Raw genomic sequence first — 22804 nt, 5'->3', positions numbered from 1 at the left:
ATTTTGTTAGCTTTATTATAAATAAAGTCATCGTGGTCCCAAATTCAATATAGACATCAAATGCCCAGCTTAATTAAATCAGTAATAAGATGAAATATTTTATTAAATGTGACCCCTAGGATGTAGCCTAATTTAGCATAAACATACCATAGCTGAATGCTATGACCTCCACATCTGTTACCATATACATTGTGATGAGGTATCTAGTTCATAGCGTTGGTCATGACAATATGGGTGGTGCTTTGTAGACCATCTGCAAGTAAGGGTTTGTGACTCCCCTAAGCAGCCACTGTATCAAAGAATATGTTGTTTGTCCTTTTACCTCCTGGTTACCCTTTCCATACAAAAGCTGTGAATCTTTAAGGAAGCAATTAAGTTAAATGTGGCTTCCATAAATATTTTCCTTAGTTACTTGCTGGAAAATTTTCTTCTGAAGAAGTGCAGATAGAGTACTGTTTGGACAGCCAAGCAATTACAATTTCTTGGCTCTTCTGCACTGAGACACCCAAAGGTCTAAGAACACTGTAAGTGGGACTTTGCTGTTCAGTTTAACAGATGAGCTTGACTGTAGCTGCCCACACATATGCACAAAATCTGGGTGTAAAAGATACAATTTCAAGCCAGGAATCTCCAGACAATGGCCTGCTCCGGCCTGACATGCTCACTACAGAAGGAGATAACCACTGTTTTGTCTTGTAGCTAGAATGATTTTAAAACCAAAAAAAGTAAAATAAATGCTGGACATGAATGAAAATGAGCTTTGGCATGTATTTGCAGGCAGACTGATATGCAGATGAATAGGATAGGATAAGCTGGTGTTGCCTTTAGTTGACTGTTACCATTCCCCTTGTTTCTTCATTACACTGTGTGTGACAGATCTCTGCATTGGAAGAATTCTAACTGATTAGGGTTGTATGATGCAGAATCTTTACAGATTATCTCAGGCTCACATAGATTTGCCACAGGATTTCCTTAAAGGTGGGTTTAATATCCAACAAAACTGTTTATACACTAAGAAAATTCATGTCAAAATGAAAAGCATTCAGTAGCTATTGCACTAAGCTAGTACTAACATCAGACAAGAAGTTCATAGAAGAAGTAATTTTGAAAAGCAAGATCAACCTATAATTTTAAATAATAAAAATATAGTAATTGTAAATAGCATTATGAACCTCAGATTTCGATAAAATAGGTTTTATTAAATGTCTATTGAAAAAAACTCTAATATGCTTCAAACCCAAGTATTTTTACTGTTAAGTGTTACATGGCTTACATGTCCTAGTCATATTGCAGACTGCATTGGCCTCATGTAATTTGGACATATATAAAATATAAAATAAAATATAAAATAAAATAAAATAAAATAAAATAAAATAAAATAAAATAAAATAAAATAAAATAAAATAAAATAAAATAAAATAAAATAAAATAAAAAATCCCCAATTTCTAGATTTTACCCAGCTGCAAGAATAATGCTATGTCACATGGGCTTAGCTCAAAGGGTAAGAACTTTTCAGGTTCATTTAATGATACAATGTAATCAAGAAGATTTCAGTACCAGAAGGCCAGGATTCTTAATTTCAATTCTGAACTAATTAAACTTTTAGCTACATTTTAACAACCACAGTCAGTTAAAAATAATAATGATAATAATAACTAACATGCTATCAAGCTAAAGAGTCCTGAGAAGTACAAGTTTTGTTGTTAGACATGCTGAATGTTTTTACCTTTCTGCCAGTAACAACCATTCAGGTTCAAAAGTTACAAATGCACAAACAGAATCAAAGGCAGAGACGTACTCACTAATTTTACATACAAGCGTTTGAGATTAAAATGTCAATGGCTTTAAAAATCACTCCTTTTCTTGATTGTTAAATAATGCCAAGCAAACAGTAGGTTTGCATTGGGTTTTCTGACGCTAGTCTGGTTTGGTTTCTACAAAAGAGAAATAGTGTAGGTACAGAGAAGTAGATTACTGGGCTGCTAGAAGGCCCAAATATGAAATAGGCATTTAATCAGCATGAGACCTTCTGTGAGCATTGCAGATGAAAAAGTCTTTTATTTAGCACATAGAATCTTAGAAATCAATGCCAAAAAAGGCTGTATATGTGTGCTTAGGTGCAGAAATGCGTACTTGTGAACTATTAAAATAATTTGGACTATTGGATCAAAGCCACATCACTGCAAATACTTGAACAAGATAAAATCCTAGAAACAGAACCAATTTGGTGCACAATTGTGTATATTTTTATTATTATACCAATGCATGCAACCAACTACATTGTGTGGAATTGTTAAAGAAAGGAAAGGAAAAAGAGCATAGCCTGAGCAGACTGACAAACTGACATCTTTTTATTTGTTTGTGGTTAGTGGAAGAAAAATTAACTTAATCCTTTCTTTTTTCCAAACCATAGGGAGTTGGCTGAAACAATGTAGTCTGTATTCATCCGCTCTGGCAAAAAGAGAAGTTATAAAAATTCCATGCAGCCTTGCTAATCTACACATTTAACCATTCATACCCATCACTTGGCTTCTCTTACTCCCAGCAAAAATGTAACACATGCCTATACTGGGCAAGATTCATGTTAGAAAGCCTTTGGCAATTCTGCAAAGATAGAAGACATTTAAAGTTGTCCTACATGTTTTAGTACCAACTAGGAAGCTCAACCTCTAGCTGTTGCTCACTCCTCCTGCTCACACAGGCTTTGCTGATGTTAATATCAAAGGTTGTCAAGCTTTCAGACTCCCATTTCTTGGCAGCCATGGGCTCCCTCTGCTCAACTGCCTGTGCTGTTAAGCACAGACACACATTTTAGAAATCTTTAAAAAATAATGATTTGCAAGCACTGACATTTTATCTTAGTTGACAGGTTTGTGTTGGGTTTTTTGCTGTTGGTTTGTTGTTGTCGTCGTTGTTCTGTTTTGGTTTTTACTTTTGGTTTTGTTTTGTTTTGTTGTCTTTCCATATAATAAAAGTACCACTGAGAATGGCTGGCCCCTGTAAAGTCCCACAGTCCCACTGTGGCTCAAGCAGGGTAAGCCACAGTGCATTGCTCAGAGCTTTGACCAGTTGGGTATTGGCATTTATTATGAGTATTCTTCAGAGTATCCAGAGATGGAGACTCCACAGCCTCTCCAAGCAAGGTCTAGTGTTCAAATGTTCTCATAGAAAATATGTTTTTCTTAAATTTAAATGGAATTTTCTGTATTTCAGCTGGTGCCCATTGTCTACTGTCCAATCTGTGCATGAAACAGAAAAGATACTGGCTCCATCTTTTATTTACCCTCACATCAGTTACTTATGCACTTTGTTAAGATCTCCTCCCATGCCTTTATTTTCTTGAGCATAAGATCTCCCTGCTTTCTCAGCCTCTTCAGTCTCCAGCCCTTCATCCTTTGAGCAGACCTTTACTGAACTGCACATGTCCATGTCTCTCCTGTACTGTGGGGCCCAGCAGTGGACACCCAGATGTGTCTCATCAGTGCTGAGTAGAGAAGAAAGATTGCTTCCCTTCACCTGTTGCCAGTACTCTGCCAAATGCAGACACAGATGCTGTTGGCCTTCCTTGCCATGAGGACACATTTCTGCCTCATGGCTCACTTATTATTGACCAGAATTCCCAGCACATTTACTGACATACTGCTTTCCAGTCAGCCAGCTCTGTGCTGGTGCATGAGAATATTCTTCCTAGAGTGTAGGGCTTAGTACTTCTCTTTAATGGGCTTCATGAGCATCCTGTCAGCCCGTATCTGTGGCTTGTTGAGGTTCTTCTGAATGGCAGCACAGCCATCTGGTATACCCACAATTCCTCCCACTTTTCTGACTAATTAACAAAATTGTGAATAAACTTGCTATTATCAATCTTCTCTTGTTATCACTGTCTGACACAAAATTAGATAGTGAGACTCAATGGTAGATATCATATCTTTAATAAAGACAATTATTAGAACAAATATACTATGAACGCTTATGTTTTGAAACATTAACACTCAAACTACAGCAGAAATCTTTCTCTTATGGCTCAGTGCTGTCAACATTTGATATTGTAGTCTAAATGTAATTTTTCTGCCATGTCTATTCAAAATCTGTCACAATGTGCCAGCTTGCTGTGACAATCCAATGGCTGGTAGTGTGTGCTATGGCTACAGCAACCTTGGTTCAAATCTGACTTGCAGCAGGAGGGAAACATCCGTTTTTACACTTACTTTTCAACAGCTTTTAAAATAAATACATAACTTTGAATGTCCTTTCACCACATTTTCCTCATCACTATGCAGTGTGCTGAAAATGAAAAGATTTGCACTCCCATGGCATTGTACATTTAGACATAGACATTGGCCAAACAACACAGTGAATGATTTCCTCTCTGGACTGCTACTGCCAAAAGAAGCTGGAATATTTTCTGTTCCAGTAACATCTGTGTCAGTCTTCTCTGCACACTCTTCAGTCAGCTGTGCTGGTTTTGAGGTGGGAGATGCCCAGGTGTGCCACAACAGCACAGGTACACACATGAGGAGGCCTGCACCACCACCTGCCAAGCTGTAACCATGCTGTGCAAGGTAATGCTGCTTGCATAGCTCAACCAGAGGGGACAGCAGACATGACACAGTGGTCACTATCCTCTGCTAGTTGCTGTATGTCTCCTTTTGTGTGATTTCAAGCAGTTGATGCTGAAGTTGTGTACTAACGTGATTATATTTTCACTGAGTTCAATATATCTCCTTTCTCTCTGCCAACAGAGATATTATTTCTTTCTATCATTTGTCCCAAAGATGACTCAAAAAAAAAAAAATAAATAAATCAGGAATAAGCAGCAAAGCAGACATAAAATTATATGCAATTAATTTCTTTGTTGTGAGAAGATTTTGTATCTTTCTTATAGGTATGGTGTACATAAAGGGCCATTAATCAAAAGCAGTGAATAGGAGTCATCATGAGTCATCATGTTTAGATCTGAAATTTGGTTAAAGACAAGCAAACTACTCCTGGGAAAGCAGAGTAATTATTCTGGGGGGAGGATGATGTGGCTGGGAGGATTCTGCAAAGAAAGGAAAAGTTCAGACATGATTCTCTGTCTAACCAGTGTTCACTCACCATCCTTAAGCTGCCTTGTGGGTGCTGCTGTTCACTGGGACAAGGGTGTTAGAAACTGGTGGCCTTCCAGTCTGGGAATGGTGAGATGAGGAAGTTAGCTGGGACATACAAGGAAACAGTTTTCAGGAAACATTCCCACGTGCCTATGGATAGGCACTTTCTTATTGAAAGAACACAGCTTTACTACACAGAAGATGATAAAAAATGTATATGTGAACAAATCGTATGACCAATTCTGATTTCATCATTAGATATCTACGTGTTTTGCTCAATGATGTAAAAGCTATTTATTTTCCAAATGATTTGGAACACCCTAGGCACACAGACTGACTGCAAGTTTAAAGAAACAGCAGGGATTTTTAAAAATGGATAAGCCAACAAGTATTTGTTTAAGGGAAAGGACTGTTTATAAGAGTTGAGAGTGGGATCTCAAAAGCTCTCCTTAATGAAGGGTGTACATTCTTCTGAGGTCGAACCCTATCCAGACATCGAGATATAGGCTTCCCAGCTCTTGGCAAAGTTTTTCTAGGTATCTGTCCAGGGTTCAGTAAGGAACAAAGACTATCTTGAAGCTATTAAGATGAAAAATAATTTCTTGTTAAGCAGGAGTCAGGTTAACTGTGAAGACTAGTAAGGAATAGTTCAGTCCAGTGAATTCATCTTAGTAAACAAGTAATGGGAAGGACAACATGGCAACAAAATAAAAGTAGTTCAGCTGCCAGTGGATGAAATTGAAATCTCTTTCCAAAATTAATTTCAATTTTTATATCTTGTGATTGAGAAGAGGATTTCTAATTGTACACTAGTTTCCTTACCGTTTTTTTAGTTAAAAAATAAATTCTAACTTTTCCTTTCCAAATCTAACAGTAAAACACTAATTTACTCCATGTGGTTTTCATACAAATGCCTTCATGGTTATATCATAAAGAAGTTTTATTCTCTGTGCCAATACAAAGGTCAGTACACCTTCTCACCTTCAGCAGCACAGTGAAAAATGGCAGCAGTGCTGAACTCAGTGTAATTACATTCTAAAAATATATGCCAGATTTTCCTGAAGATAGGCTTTTCACTCCAAAAAAACTTGGAGAGTTTTGGAGTTCTGGAGAGAAAAATAAGCATTATCAGGGACTGAATCGACTATTCTTTTTTTAAGGAGTGAATCGGGACCTTGGGAGCACCAGATCTAACCTGTGAATGCCGGGATCCACAAGAAAAACGGACAAGAAATGATGCAGTGACCATATTGTTGGCTCCATACATAATTCAAGTGCAAAAGGTGATAGCAGACAATGGTTTAGCAGCACAGTTACAGTGATCAGATCACTGCTACAGAAAATATCTGCCCTACTAACAAGGCACATCAACACTCTTCTTCCATTCTCAAAGATTTTAAAGACGCCATGTCCTGGGATCCCTTTGACAAAGAAATTCCTTTCAAAGAATATCACAGTGCCATCTGAGTCATTTTTTGGCATAGAGAAACCATATGCAATACTTTATATAAGAGCGTAGGAAAAAGATTTGAAACATTAAGCACAGGAATTACACTCACAAAGCTTTTTAAAAGAGACTTTCATCAGATGTGTTCAGTTCTAACCTGAAGAACCGATTTTAAGCTAGTAAAATTCCAGACAAAGAGGACACATTTATAAAATCTTTTTAAGAAAAGACAGGAAATTTGGAATTCAAGAGGTATAAAGTCACAGAGAAAGCAAAAACAGGGCAATATATAACATTGTTTATACTTGGTTTGGACATTTGGTTGCCATGAGACTTGTGCTGAAAGCTTCATCTAGCAGAAAACCAGGCCCAGCTCAGTAGTTTGAAAGGCAGTGCAGAAAGCTGTGGGATTCAAGCATGAGCCAAAGCTTAACCCAAAGTGGTACAAATTGAAAGGTTCAGAAATTGACCACAGCCTTCACATGTGTTCCAGTACAGCTGTTTATGAGTATGAGTGACTGCTGGAACTTTACAAGTAAGAAGCCACACAGTTTTACTTAGAGAGCAGGAAATGTTTTCTTTCAAGAAACACCGAAGATGCATTGTGGGGAAAGCTACAGAACTGCAGCATCAGGCATTGTTTATGCAGTTGTGTTTACACATCAGGCTCAGGAATCTCATTCCCTGCCAGATTTTCTCCAATTACTACCCATCTAGTAATAGTACCCAGTAAACTCAGAGCTGAATTTCCAGAGGTAAAACCATCCCACCTGCAAAATTAATTCCTGGCATTCTTTGCTAAAGCGCAACCAGCTATTCAAGCTATCGGGAGTTCTCTTTACCACAGAAGATCTCCTTTCAAAGAGTCTTCTTGACCAGAGCCCTTTGAAAGGATTTCAGAGGGGACCTATAAAAGTTTTAATATGAGCTGCAGTCTTGTAAAGAGAATGAAAAACAGAATTAATTTGATTTGATGACTGCAGATTCAAAACAGCCACTGCTTTCTATCCTGCTCAACACCTGATATGAACATCAGACTGCATACAACCAGCTCTGCTGCACACAATAACAAAGAGAGAAGAAAAGAAATAACCTTCAGGTTCAGCTGATCTTTCAGTAATTTTTAAGTCTCCCTGTTCAGCATTGCTTCCTTAAGAACTAGGCTTTTTTCTTCATAGTTCAAAAACACCTGCAGCAGCTTTTAAAAAATAAGGTTGAGACACAATAACAAGAAAGGAATATCTTCCTGAGAGCATCCTATTAAATGTGGTGCCAGAATGTGTATTAGGTAGACTATGGTTATGAAAATAAACACAAATATGTCTTGATGTATTTTCATTCTATGCAGAACACGCCATGCACAAGAACAGTAGTAGGCACAAACCCTAAAGATCTGCAGAGAAAGACATGCACTTGCTGCCTTGTTTTTAAAATACTGTTAATCTTTTCCCACCAGATAGATCAGCTTGCTCCACAAAGCCAGAGAAGGCTGCAGAAGTAAAATCTTCTCTTTGGACTTCAAGGAAATAAAAGCAAAACTCCACAGTGTTTCAGTAATAGATTTTTCCTAAAACTGAATCCTTTCCAATTATTTTAATCTCACATTATTAAATCAGAGTTTCCGACTCAAAAAGTGCTATCTGGACATGCTTGCTAGGAATCAGGGCGTGCACACTGCAGAAGCATGCAGGTAATTCTTTGTACAGTTGGAGGTTCTAAATCAGTGACAGGATTAAACCTCTGTTTCCTATTCTGTTATGCTGATATCCCTACACATTGTTTTGCACTAAAGTTTTTGTTTTATTTTCCCCAAGAAGATGGAAAAAAATCATCAATATTTTTTCAGGAAATGGGATGTAGAAAGCCACTTACATTAGCATGAAGTTGAGTGTGAATTTTGATTCTCTTGTGAAGGGAACAAGTAATAGGAGGTGGAATTGGTAAGGAAAATTACTAACCTACCTATATTGTTCTTGCTATCAGTTTGTATTGCTACCATTGAGCTTAGAGTATGGTTATCAGTATCAACACAAGAAAAGTAGAGCAAGCTTCCAATTAACTCATCACAAAACACCAAAATGAAAATTTGAATTACTGAGTATAAAGAAGCATGTATCAAGGAGCTTTGAGGTCAAGCAGGGATGAACCTTGAGTGTTTTGTCTCAGCATGATGTGGAAGCAGAGCAGAATTCCAGGCTCTACAGTGCTGTGATTTAAATTCAAGGACTCCATTCATAAGAATGCTTCAAAGAACATATGCACCTGTGAGGAGTTACTCTACTGTCTGTTTATAAAATGTAACAAAGCAGAAGACGAAACAGAGAGATAGGAAGAAGGACAGAGTTTAAAAGATGATCCTTCTTGCCTTTACACTAGAGCACGTTGTTTGCTTTCTTTTGGGAAATCAGTCACATCCACTTTGTCAATCAAACCAAGAAATGGAGAGCTAATTGCTTAGATTCTTAAAAGGCTGAGTGATATTTAGGCAAGAAGTCTGAGGCCAACCAGAGGAATACCAACCAGAGTCCTAAAAACACAGCAGCAAGAGCTGCCTTGATCCTGGGGAAGTCAGAAGATGTTGAGAGTCACCAACTTACTACACCCAAACTGGGGCACCTGAGTTTACAACTGCCAAAGGGGAGTTGCCCTCCAAAGCTACAGAGCTTCTGCTTCTTTCCTGTTATCACTGCAAAGAATGTTGTTTCATTTCCTCACCAGGTGTGAGTGCAAGGAAAGATCCTCCTCAGTTCCAGAGAGACATGCCCCTGTCCTTCATGAACTGTGAGAGCTGGCCCATTGTGGAAGCTTGAGGCCAGCTCAGTCTGGTTGAGACATCATCCATTACGCAAAGAATTGATAGATGTCCCACCAAATGTGAACACAACAGCAAGAGAAAAACTGTTCTTGATTTTGTCTTCTTATAAAATTAAAGAACCAATTACCAGAAACTCCATTCAGTGGCATGCAAATAATCTGATAAACTCCATAATAAGGGGCTTTTATTAATCCAGTTATTACCAGCTATGTAATTTTGTTGTCATATTGTCATTATGACACAAATTGCCTTTAGTTACAGTAAATTGATAAAATCTATGTGGTTTTAGAAATCTTCAGTCTGAGAACCTGAGCCCATGTTACTCAGTGATGTAAAGTAGATAAGGAAATCCAAAGGGAAGGGCTGGAATCAATGCCAGGTGATGGCGTCTCTCATCTGTCACCAGCACAAGCCTCCTAACAGCAACTCTGCCTAGGGAAGTGGGATTTCCATATCTGTCAATGACCTATTTCCAAGAAATTCAGGCTTTTGTATTAGATCTAACAAAGGTGAAAACCAAACTGCCTTAATTGGTCAGTCCAGATCTTAAGTAGCTGCACTTAACAGAAATTACACACTCACTGTGTTGCTGTATTTATCACAATACCCATCAACTTTTAAATTAAAATAAATAAATAAATAAAACTAAAAATCGCATTTGGCAACAGGATTACTGAGCTAGTATTTGTGTCACATAAATATTTCAGCAAAACATTCCCATAAAAGCTGCAATCTCCGCTTACTTTTGCTGTCTTAATATTTGTCATCACTGATAGGTAGTTTCTGATAGGCAGCCTGTAATTACAGCTCTCCAAAAGATACCCTTCAGTTTGCCGTGACTCGGATTTGAACCGAGGTTGCTGCGGCCACAACGCAGAGTACTAACCACTATACGATCACGGCAAGCTATCAGAACACTGCACAAATCCCCTACTTCGCTGTAGTGGTCCGTAAAATTTATACAAATGGTGCCACCTACAGTAGACACTAAGTTTTAGCAGCAGCAGTTTCTAGGTATTTTTACAAGCAATTAAACACTACGGTCTTCTCAGAATTGCCTCCAGATATTTCTTTCCTTTCTATTAATTGTCCACGCTATCACAACTTCCCAGAAACAGGCTCAGAAGCATTATGGAGCTATATATCCTTCTCTTGTCTCCCACATATTTTAAGAGAGCATTTTTCTCCTGTTTTATCAGTGTTAGGGAAAGCAAAGTCATGGTGTCCCAGCTGACTCCTTGCACTGTGCTCAGAAAGTAGCTGAGCATGTTTTACACACCTTTTCTAAAAGTTATTATTATATTTTTCACTCTTTGAGTTTTCGTTTTTTGGGTTTTTGGGTTTTTTTGTCTAAAAAAAATCTTAAGACAAGTATTTTTTATTCTGTTCAGAAGCAAGCTTTGGGAAAAATATTTCTTTTGTTCAAGATCGAATCTCTGGTCAGAAAAACAAACAAGGAAAAAAATCGGGAGACCATCCTACCCCTAAAATAGCCAACAGCTTCATGCAGGCAGGTCTGGAAGAAGGAAGACTTGAAGCAGATACCAACAACAGCTCTGCCCTCTCACTTTCAAGGGCATTCTCTACCTATCAGGTCACTAGTCGATGCAAGGGAATATTTCCCAATGTCTCCAGTCCTAACTTTTTCGCTGCCTGTTAGCACAAGCAGGGGACAAGCCTCAATCTGCTCATCTGTGTTTCAGCTGTGTCCCCTCAGCATGACAGAGTGAAGTTCAGGCCCCTTGACTCCACAGTGAATTGGCCTTGTAGTGGTAACACTTTGGGGGGGGGAGGGAGGGAGAAAATCATGCTCAGTAAATCTGAGGATGACAAAACTCAGAGGAGTGGCTGACCCACTAGAGGGCCATGCATCCACCCACAGAGACCTTGACAGGCTGGGGATGTGGACAATCCTCTCTGACTGCACTTGTAATAACCAGGAACAAAAAGGGAAACAAAATTATATTTAAATACATGGAGGAAGCCTAGCCTTCACAATGACTAGATTACAGAGAAATCACAGTTGTCTCCACAGGGTATGTGTTTGTCATTTGGCTATGGCTAAAAGTAGCTATGGCTACTTTCCTTATACAGATTCTGCACTGAATCATACTGTCATAGCTGATTCTGAACTTCATTTTAATCCATGTACAGGCTGAAAATACAATGAACAATCCTTAGAATTAAAGACCCACCTGGGATAGCTCTTCAGCAATTCATTAGACAGCTCTTTCAACAGCGAGTAGCTTTTCCTATTACGACTGCAATTTTACCTTTTCAGAGTGATCACTACCCAAAATTTCCTAGCTGAAAGTAATTATCTAGGGAACACTATTTTTCTTTGAGTTCCAATGAAACTATGCTTTAATACCTTTATTTATTTATTTGTTTATTTTGCTCTGTGTACCCTATAATCAGCCACAAGTGACTACGTAAATGTCCAATATTTTCTCCTAGTCAGTACCATATAATTGTTCTTAGTGAACAAATCACTCACAGACCTACAATTTTGCTCCTTTCCATTTTTGTTTTCCCTTCCTCCAGTTTTCAAGTTCTGATATCCACAGGCCTAGAATGAATGTAAAACTTAAGGTGTTCTTCTGTCAGAGCAAATAACTGCTTTCAGAAACAGTAAAATGTCAAAGCTGGTGTTGGTGTGTCTTCAATTATATATATGTATATATATAAACATAGACATTTATAACACAAAAGAGCAAATGACAGAGCTAAGATCCTCAAAGTAGCAAAATTCCATACTATCAACACAACTTACATCTAATCACAGCTTGTGTCTTACAACACAAGCTCTATGACAACAAAAAGAAAATTGGAGCCAGCTGGCAAGCTTCAGCCGGTAGAGCACTCAGGTTAGCGATGAAGCAAAGGAGATGTATCTATACTCCCAAATAGAAAATTTCCAAATTTTTGTAGTAAATGTAATTTCCTACCCTGTTATCCGATGTTTCTGGTTCGCAGCCCAAATCTGCACTGGCATTTTATACTGCCAGTTTGTGGTTTGCAAGTGAATGTGTCATCTATTGTTCCTTAATTTTGTACTTCATGTCCTCTTGCAAAATTCTCAGTCCCACTGAGTATTCACAAGGATTGTATTCCACATACTTACGGCTGTGAGGTTTTCCTCTGAAATGATTCTCGCTCATTAAAACTTCTGCAGGCTATTTAAAACAAACAAACAAACAAAAACAAAAAAAAAAAAAACCAACAAAAACCAAAAACTGGGAAACTGAACTGGATAATCAAAGTGAGCTTTGTTTCTTACCTGATGTGGAGCAATGAGCAAGTATTGAACTCTCCCTAATTTAGCTTCTGAACTTGTAAGCTGTCCTCAAGGTTCAGAGTTAATGTCCTGTGAGGGGAGAGTGAGTTCCCTGCGCCTCCAAAAATAGACTCGAATAGGAAAGGTCTCAGGATGTTCTGTTACTGTCAAACACATGTTCTTCTTAACTATAAACAGCACGTAAGTGTGACTTCCCATTTAACATTCTGCTGTTGGTGAAATAGCTGAGCTGCAAACAGCATCTGAGGGAAGTGTTTTTTCCTTTTTTTTCTTTTTTTTTTCCCCACCATAAACCAGCGGTACCTTCACCTATGGGAAGGAGTTTGCTGTGGGTGACCAAACGCTTGAATCTCACACTGGGAGGTTGGCTGTTAGGTAGTTCTCTAGTTCTTTCATCAACATGCTCCTCTTCTAAACAGAAAGAAAATGCCTGGGATTTGCCAGTCCTTGCCCCTGTGCTACATTTTGACTTGTTCTTGATGCTGTTTTTAGCTTCCTATGTGGCAACATTCTCTGTGCACTTCCGGGTGAGTCTGAAGAACGCACCCTTCTACTAAAGGGAGAAAACACATCTCCGGCTCAGCTTAGGGACATGTGAACATCAGAGGATAATCAGATGGAGACAATAATGAAAAAGGCAGTTGAACAAATAAAACTTAGCTAAAACCTGACAACTTTTTATCAGATTAACCACTGTTAGATCAAGCATGCCTTGGTAGCTGTTTTCAGCTACACACATGCAGCCAGGTCAGTGTTTGATCCACCTGTTGATGGTGAGTGCTTTCTGGAAGCACCAAAAGAAGCACTAAGGTGGTAAAACATTAGCCTTGCTGTGCTTGTGTAAAAGCAGAGCCCTCGTGTCAGCATGGGAGGTCGTGCCTTCAGCTCTCAAATCCCAGGAACTATTCCAAGGACAAGATTCACAAGCTTTAAGGTATGCTGATCATTACAGCTCTTATCTTCCCCCTGTATTCATGTGCTGAGTACAGCACATGACATGTCCCAAGATCCAGGGCATGGCCATCTCATAAATCTTTTACTTATTACAGGCAGAGTTGCTTTGTATTTTTTCACCATGAATGATAGGCTTTTCTACACATGTACAGTGGGTAGCAGGACAGTGCTGAAATAAACAGCCCTGCAGTCTGTGTGTGGGGATTTCCAGCCTAAATTTACAGATCCTCTTGGATCTCAGCTGGTAGCACCACCCAGCCTACCTGCCCTGGGCTGCAAGAAGCTGACTGTGTGTGAGCTGTGCTGCCTGAAGGGCAAAGCAGAAGCACCGAGCCAGGGCAGCCCGTAGCTCCTGCCACACCTCAGAACACAGTGGCTGCTGCTTCTGCCACAGACCACTCCGAGGGTGAAGGTAAGCATGTCACAGCAAATGAGAGGGAGCAACAATACTGAAGGCTGGCAAAGAAGGGAACAGAGAGTCATCAAGAATAGATTCAGGATCAAATCTATAAGATTATCAGGAAAAAAAAAAAAAAAGCCCAAGTAAAGCAGAATTCTCACTCAAAAAATCTGTGTGACTGCAGATTCTTTTATCATTCTTGCACATTACCAAAGGGCTTATGACTATAGAAAAAAAAGAAGTTTGTTTTGAATTTTCCAAACAAGCTAATTCCTGAAGTTCACTTTGGTTAATGAAAATCAACTCCGGTTGCTGACAAGGAAACAAGAACAGTTGCCCTAATGCCTCTCCTTTTTCCAGATGTCTTGGAATGTGTGTTCACGCACTGCTACTCACTCTGCATTTCTTCTCCCTGTCATCCTCTCTTTCCCCATAATCCCTAAGTGGTTCATGCACTTCATCTTGTATATCAACAATTTCTCAGAGGATTTCCTGAAATAAGGAGAACTTTGGGGAAGTTCAAAATATTATATCAATTTAACTCACTTTATCATTGCATCTGATTTTGATATGGTTATTTTCCTCACACGTGTGCATCCAAATGGATGGTTGCAGTGGTTTGTTGTGACACAGCAGTGGAGCATAATATCAGCCTTGGATGGTACAAAGCCCTAGGAAATTCATGAAAGAAAAGGACAAAAAAAAAACCACCAGGATAAAATAGTTTATTTCCTCCTTGAAACCCTGATCAGTGAAGATATAAATTAGTGTAGATGGGTAAAACTATTCCTGATGATGATAAACTTGGCTAAATCTCAAGTCATTTGTCAAAGATAAATACCACAACCATTGTTGTATGTAAACATTTTGACTCACTCAGCCAGTTCAAATTAGCTCCGAAAACATAGGCTACTGACTTCAGTACAGTGGATCACATATTTTGTCTTTTCCTACAATCAACACCAACAATCTGTGACCTCTGCTTTGCCTCACATGCTTTGATTTAACTTGAGGCATGTTTGGCTCTCAGAACAGATCCCACACAGGGTTCCACTGCTGGATGATCCTGCAACACAGTCCCAGGAATGGGACTCTACTACCACAGGCCAACAGCAGTACCATGGTCTACATGCCACAGCAGTGCCATGGGTGTGAATAGGGACAGCTGTTTCTGGTTACTCTCACCTGCAGCCACTCAGCTCCCTAGCAGAAACAGAGTTAGAGAACATGTTCTTGAGCCCTGCAGCTACACAAACATCTTAGAGTACTGTCTTACTCAAATAAGATGTGCTGATTTAACAGTGATCCCTCACTGAGGATCAGAAAATGGAAAGAAAGAACACATCCATACCTCTCCAACAGAATTGCTGCCTAAAAATGTGGTTTTTTTTTTCAAGTTAATTTGATGGCTTTTTCACATGTAAACATGTCCTCTGCATTCCTCTGCAAAGATATCTTTTCTTCCCTCTTCTCTGCAACATCATCTTCCCCAGGGTTCTATATGCTTTATTTGCAGAGAGAAACATCATATAAACTGCTGTTCCTCAAAGAACCATAAATCATTGATCATCAGTTTTAATCAGTTGTCAGGTTGTTTTTTTCCTTCTTTTTTCTTTTTTAACGTGTTACCTTTACCCTAAAAAACACTCCTTAAAAGATCTGTATATATATACATATATGTACATTACTCATAATGGAAGAGTTATCTGTATTTTGGATGTCAATAACTTGTGATAAGTCATCATCAGATTTTAAAGGATATATTGAATTGCAGCAGTGAAGGTGACCACAGTGAGTGTGAGCTCTCCCACAGTCATTCTGACCATTGTGGAGGAGCTGCTTCTTCACAATCTCGGCAACCATTTTGGCAACATGGCCAAAACCAAACACTCTCAACAGTCTCTAAATGAGACCCCACAAATCACAAGACTGCTCCTAAAATTCAGCTATTATTTTTATTAAACATTTTATGAACTAGAATTTAAGAACATTTCAAGGTTTGTCATGTAATTATTTTATCTTATGTTTCTGTCATAGGGCTGGAGGCAAAATACATAATTTAGAAAATAAATTTCCTGCAGCCTGGGTCATACACAGTTTTAAATTGTGCCATAAATCAGTCTTCCAAAGTAGCAGTGTTTACTTTCAGTATTTCAGTTCTTATTCAGTAAAATAATTCCCTTCACTTAGAACAAGGACTGGGATATTTTCCTCACTACATAATTTCACTGTTCTACAGATGAAAAATAAAATTCATAGCCGCAAGATTATTAAAAATGCTAGTTAACATGCTAAGGAATGACTGAAGAGTTCCTAGGATTTTCTTATAGTTCTTACAGTGCTTTACTGACTAAAAGAAAGAAATTTACTCTGCAGTTCTCAAAGATAGTATCTTCTTGCACTTTAAAGCCACTTACATTATTTCTGTTCACAGAGCATCAAGATATCTTTTCTGAGCTTCTTCTCTCTCAAAAAGCCACCAAAATTTATTTTCACATAACATAACCTCTAGACTTACTTATGCCATGTTCAACTTTGAACATTTAAGCTCATTTTTAATAATGTTTGAAGATCAAACGAAGTTTAACCAATCAGTATTAGATACTGAGGATTTATCTGCAACCACACTATGCTGTTCCTTTAATACCTTTCAGCAACATAAGTGCTTACATCCTAATAGGTTTTTAGCTTAAGATCTAATCATCCACTCTTGAATTAAGATGCTTGAATGAAGCCAACTCATTTGGAACTAAGCACTTTAATGTCAACAGAGACATATGGTATTGAGACTGAATTACAAAGGATCTCTTCTGAGCCATCTATTACGGAAGCAGGACTAAGACCCCAGCATTATTATTAGTTTACTCATTTATTTGCTAGCAAATAATTGAGAGTAAGATCTTCTTAAGAAAGTGGAAATGGTCTAATAATTGCAATCTGATGGCATAGTACATTCCCGTGTGCGCTGATTAAATCTCCCCCATCCATAATTTATGGCTCTGTGCTCATGTGTAAAATCCCTGTTAAACTGAAAGAAACAAAGTAGGCAATGCAACAGCTCCATCCCAGTGACTAACATCCTAAGTTATCAGCTATAACATCAAGTCATGTGGCATTTATTACGACTTCTAGACACTTCCTCATCCTGGGTTAATCAAATCAAAATCTCTGATAAAATACTTATTTTAATAAGGTGCTTGTATCAACTTCTGTGGCAATGACTAACAATGTCTACCAAGTATAAAGTTATGAGCAGAGGTTTTGTCCTGAAGCCATTCCACTGCCTCTGGTCTCAACACACAACTGAGGAAAAATATGCTGGTGGGGAAAACATCATTTCAGACACAACAAAAGGACACAACTAGAAAAATACAAAATGAGATTACCATTAATACCTGAAGGTACCTTTTTCAAGACCCTAGTCAGTTTGGGTAGTGAAGTGTGAATAAATTAGGTTAAATCAGTCAGTTTTTAAATGTTTATGGACTTGTAAATGTATAGCTGTGAAGAGGCTTTGCTTAAGTTTAATTGCGTTGCTGAGATAGAACACCATGTTTTGTTATAGTACCTACTAATCTTCTGCTCACAGTTTCTGCAGTAACCTTACTACAGAAGATAGTAAGGTTAGATAATAGGTTAAACTTAGCAAAGTTACATTATCGTTTTCAGCCACGCATTACTGAGGGCTTCAGCAGACAGTAACCATCTCTCTGAAGTAATCTCTATCATCTGCATAAATACTTTCCTACTCTTGACTCAGTAAGGCTGCAGTGTGCAGCTCAAAAGGCAGCACTGCCTCCTCGGTGGCATCACATTAAAAGCCTGCTAAATGTGATTTCAGAGGAAAAGAAGTACAGTGCAGTTTCAGAATGTACATCAGCCACTCAGCCCCTGTGAAGGGCTGGACAAAATTTTCCTTCCTCCCAGCAGACTGCTCTTGAATTCACTACCTAGGTCACACCTTAGATGCTTTTTCCAGAAATGTTTGGAACCTGACAAGTTAAAGTGACTTCCTGTGTTGCTCCTTATAGAGAATTTACTGTAAAACTTGTTGACCAACAATGCTTTAAAGCTGCTTTATTTTTGCTAATAAAAGTGTGCTGTTTTCCTAATAGCTGTAGAACTCCATTTGTGATGCTGGAATCTGTGTTATTAACTAGCAGGGAAGCACAAAAAGTGGTTTAAAACTCACATAAATTCCCAAAAGCTCTACAAAGCAGAACGTTCCCTCAGAATATTGCGGCAAAGCAAAAAGGTTCATGTTGTTACATAAATGCAGCCACTTTGAAAGTGACATTTTGAATTGTTTGCACTAAAATGCAGCACACCTTCAAAAAACTCACCGAAAGAACTCTCCTTGATACCCACCCACCATTCTGCTTTTGTTTTCTCTTGATTGTTGGACTTGGTGTGGTGTACTTGTTACCACTTGGAATGTATGTATCCAAGGTGGGTCATGAACTATCAGCTCAGTCACATTGAGGTCATAGCGGGGGCCTGGCTTCAGTTAGGTGCTGCAAGAGCCAAACCACAAAGCTTAGTCCTGTTCTCAGATTATATCCAGCACAAGTATATGCAGACATACATCCCAGAGAGAAATGTGGCCTTTGGCATGAGTGTAAGGCAGAGCTGATTCTTTCATCAGGAGAGAGGAGGGGAGCAGGGAGCTTGATTTTATGAATTGCTCCTCCAGAAATAACTTCGAGAACTCTGATCAGCTTTGAGCTCATAATTGTTCTGTCCTCTGTCTTGTATAGGTTTATCCAACACTGTGAAGTTCTGGGGGTCACAAGGGTCAGCCCAATAACTTCTTGATTTTTTATGGTAATGTGGGTTACTATAAGACCTGCTTTAGCACTGAAAAAGCAGCGTGTTTGTGGAGGCAGTACCACGGAATCACAGAATCACAGGGGTTGGAAGGGGGCTCTGGAGATTTTCAAGCTCAACCCTTTGCTAAAGCAGGTTCCCTAGAGTAAGATACTCTAGAAACATCTAGAGAATAAGATGACTGACGATATAAGCTGGGTAAAAATGTGATAGTGGTTATGCATGTGTCATCATGGTGGGGATACACACTGCGCCTAGCATGCCTAGCATTTTAAAATTAACCATGCATGTAGGTGATGTTGTGAGCCACTTCCTCCCAGATGGCAAACTACATCAGCAACTTCTCAAGGGTTTTCTTCCAAGGACCAGCAAAGTATTTTTTAGTGAATAAAAGAAATATGAGACATGAGGTTATATGAATTCTGATCTGATCATATTCTGTTACTGAATTCATGCACAGAGGCCTCATGACACGTGAAACAAAAAAGAAAAAGAGCATTTGTAAGAATGCAGGCAAAATATGTCTTTCTGGTTCTCTCTATGAAGAGCAAGTTATATTTCTTCACAAGTTAATTTTTGTGTACTAATTGTTTCAGGGGTTATGGGAAAAATTAATGCTAAAAATAAGGAGGAAGGGAAGAACAGACTTGAGGGGATGCATGGCAGCTGCAGTGAAGAAATCCACCAGACAGTAATTGTACAGATAGATAAATATCCAGACCACACGAAACCTTCACTGGTGTAGAACAGCATCTGACAGGCAAGTACAGCTTCACTAAAGAAAGCTTTTACACATCATAGCTCAGCATCACCAGGCAGTGCTTTGTTCACTTGCACTTAGCAGCAGTCTCTTGAGCACACACACACAGAGCATCAGCTTTCAGCTATAAAGAAGCCAATGGCAAATGGTTATACCAAGCCAACAGTGACAAACTAAAGGCACTGGTCAGCTAAACCCATTTCACCAGTCTTTTACCACGACTAACTTGCTAACTTTTATGTGGAAAAACAGTAGAAATTGCCAGCTTAGAAGATACCAGGCAACAATGAAAATCCATAAAGACAAGGGCAACACTTGGGCACAGTTTGACTTTTTTAAAGATCTATTATTAGTGGGTGATTTACTGAGAGAAATGCCACAAATTCTTATAGAATTATCTCCTTTTCAAGTTCAAATCTCACTTGAAAATACAAATAAATTTGTTGTTACTTAGAAAGACAGGCTCATGAACATTCTTCTCAATTTATTCTGAAAGAGAAAATAATTGTAATGACAAATTTATCTACTTCCATTTAAAATTACTCACCATAATTAGATACCTTCTATAAATAAAAGCAGACTCTTAGTTCTAAGATCAGAATAAAGCCTCAACAAAATAAATGAGAACCTTTACTGAAACTGTAGCCACGAATATATTTAAAAGTACATTCCATGGCCAATATCCATGATTTTAAAATATCCAGTTTCTTGATCAGTTTTTACATTCATCATATTTCGTTCCTGGTAAACGGTTGCACTCTTTTCTGAATCGCAACCGGCTTTTCACGTCTTGCTGCAATTCTGACGAGTTACCACCTGAGGGACTCTAACACTCCTTAGTCCTGTAATAGGAAATCACCCGCTGCTCACATTAGACCTATTGTTTATGTTCAAAGCAAACAAACAAACAAGCAAAACCTGTTAAGAAAATAGCTGCCTACTTGCTATCAGAAAAACAACAACAACAACAACAAAAACAACAAAGAAGAAAAAGTGCTGCTAACACACCTACGGAAGATCCTACTATAGAACTGTATTGCAAGGCAGGCTGGCTAGAAGGTGACAACTTCTGAGAGCGACAAACAAAATGGAAAATATTTTTGTCAGGGAAAATACAGTGGTAAAGTTCTTTATTTTTATTTTTATTTTTATTTTTATTTTTATTTTTATTTTTATTTTTATTTTTATTTTTATTTTTTTATTATTTTTATTTTATTTTTTTCCCCCGCCATGGTTCAGCTAAGGAGATTTTTATGCTGCTGATTTACAGTCTACAGGAGAGACCTGTAAAATGCCCATTTCTTTTGTACTGAGCACATGAGCACACAGACATGGACAGCAAGAGCACAGATCTGTGCTGCCTATCAGAGGCAGCCATTTTATCAAAACTGAGGTTTTTTGCTGATGTCAGGTTAAAGATGGTTATATCTGGAGGTACCCAAACCCTACTCCCAGCTGAAGCCTCAAATAGAGATTTCTCCCTGCAGTCTCGACTGCAGATTTTTAACACAGGAAAGATGTAAGCTGATGAATCCCGTCTTCAAAGTAAAAATACAGGCAATGAGTGTGTAATAGCAACTCTGAGGTTACACGGGAGTACTACCTTCAATATCGGGAGCAATACAGCCACTCACAGCGTCATTCTGGTGATGATACTCTGCTTGGGGGTCCAGTGGGATATCATTCAGGGAAAGATATGGAGTTACTGCACTACACTGCAGTAATTATATGGCAAATAAATGCTCTTTATCCCCAGTCCTCTGTTCAGGCAACTGAATTTATCTCTAAAATGATATGTTCTTAATCTAATTTTACTAACTGGAAATCAGATCCTAGTGAAATAAGGGTAACTTACAGTGCATACATGATATAGCTGGCACATAACAAACAGAAGGATTTGCAAACCTATCAGTCCTTTTGCACAAGCATGAGTGCTCCAGAGGAAAGGCCCTCAGGACAGCTCATATAAACTGATTTTTAAAATTTGTTCTCCTAACAAGCTGATCTCTAATTGCACAAGCTTGGTAGTGGAGAGTTAAGACAGGCATAAGGAACCATTTACAGTCATGCAGCATAATGTTTCTCTAGAGTTAATTCAGAGGCTTGTTCACAGCCCTGTGCTGACATTGCCAGACACAGCACCAAGCACCAGGAGACTCAGTTGACTTCTGCCTTCTAGGTAGAGTAAAAACATTTGTATTAACAACATTTTACATTTTCTGTCAGAAATTAATATAGAGGAGATCTTTCATAATCCTAAGAAAGTTAACTTCCTACGCATGAGGATTTTCAAAAGAAGGTGTATTGTATCTATTAGGCCTGTCAGTAATCCCAAACATGGAAAGGTGTTTAGAAACACATTCAGGCTTTGAGAGCATTTGCCAACAGGTTAATCTATTATGCTCTGGTATTTTCAAGTAGTAAATGCAGTATGTTGTGCAGGTAAGACCAGACAATTTTTGCTCTTGCTGAAAATGATCTGTCAGTTCATATTTGTTTAAGCAAAGTTTGCATTTGCTGGCTGGGAAATGGAAATGCCTTCTCACATACATGTGACTGTTTGTATGTGTACGCATTTGTGTGTCTGTTTTCATGAGGAGAAGCCACAATAAACTGTTAGAATCTTGGACAAACAGAAACATACTATACAGTTTCTTGCGTGCCTACCTGGGGAAAATATCTATTCAACACTACAAAAGAAAGCATTGCAGATGCTTTGCAGATCAACACTCCTTCAAGCATTGGCAGACTAGTAGAGGCAATAGAATGTTAGGATATGGGAGATGCAAAATCAGATGTCTCCATGACATTACTTTTTAGTTATTTACCAGTTCAGTTCCATCTGCCTTGTTCAGCCAGTAAAAATGTGGCAAGATATATCTGCACTGTCCATGTAATCTGCTCAGCCTGCAGTTCTCATGAGCACCATTTTAACATTTTTATTTGACCATATAGCCATCTGGCCTCAGCATTGCTTGTTTTTGTTTTGCTGATTATTTCTTGGCTCTATGAGGAATTTGGAATGTCTCACAGTCAATATATTGCAAGATTAGGCCCTTCCTTTTTTTCTGCAGTAAGAAAACTGGTATTTTAGTATCACATTCTCTGAGGAATTTCATTTCAGTTCACCATCTCTCCTGGACAGGAAATATCACATTTTCCATTTTTATATTCTTTCCAAGGTACAGAATTCCCTTTGTGCTAGGTCAAGTGTA

The 22804-nt window shown here is 38.5% G+C and overlaps 1 protein-coding gene and 1 non-coding gene across 10 annotated transcripts in view; both read right to left on the bottom strand.

Annotated features, from left to right (window-relative positions):
- The window catches only part of NFIB (nuclear factor I B), a 256034-nt gene that overhangs the window by 204444 nt on the left and 28786 nt on the right, over positions 1-22804 (bottom strand). The gene's annotated exons all lie outside the window — the stretch shown is intronic.
- Positions 10182-10253, bottom strand: TRNAH-GUG (transfer RNA histidin (anticodon GUG)). The gene has a single exon. It is a non-coding gene; the product is annotated as a tRNA-His (tRNA).

The sequence above is a fragment of the Coturnix japonica genome, chromosome Z (genome assembly GCF_054131305.1).
Source record: "Coturnix japonica strain WE chromosome Z, WE-NBRP24, whole genome shotgun sequence".
Lineage (NCBI taxonomy): Eukaryota > Metazoa > Chordata > Aves > Galliformes > Phasianidae > Coturnix > Coturnix japonica.
Note: the sequence above shows the minus strand (reverse complement) of the source record. Positions and strands in the feature narration are given on the sequence as shown.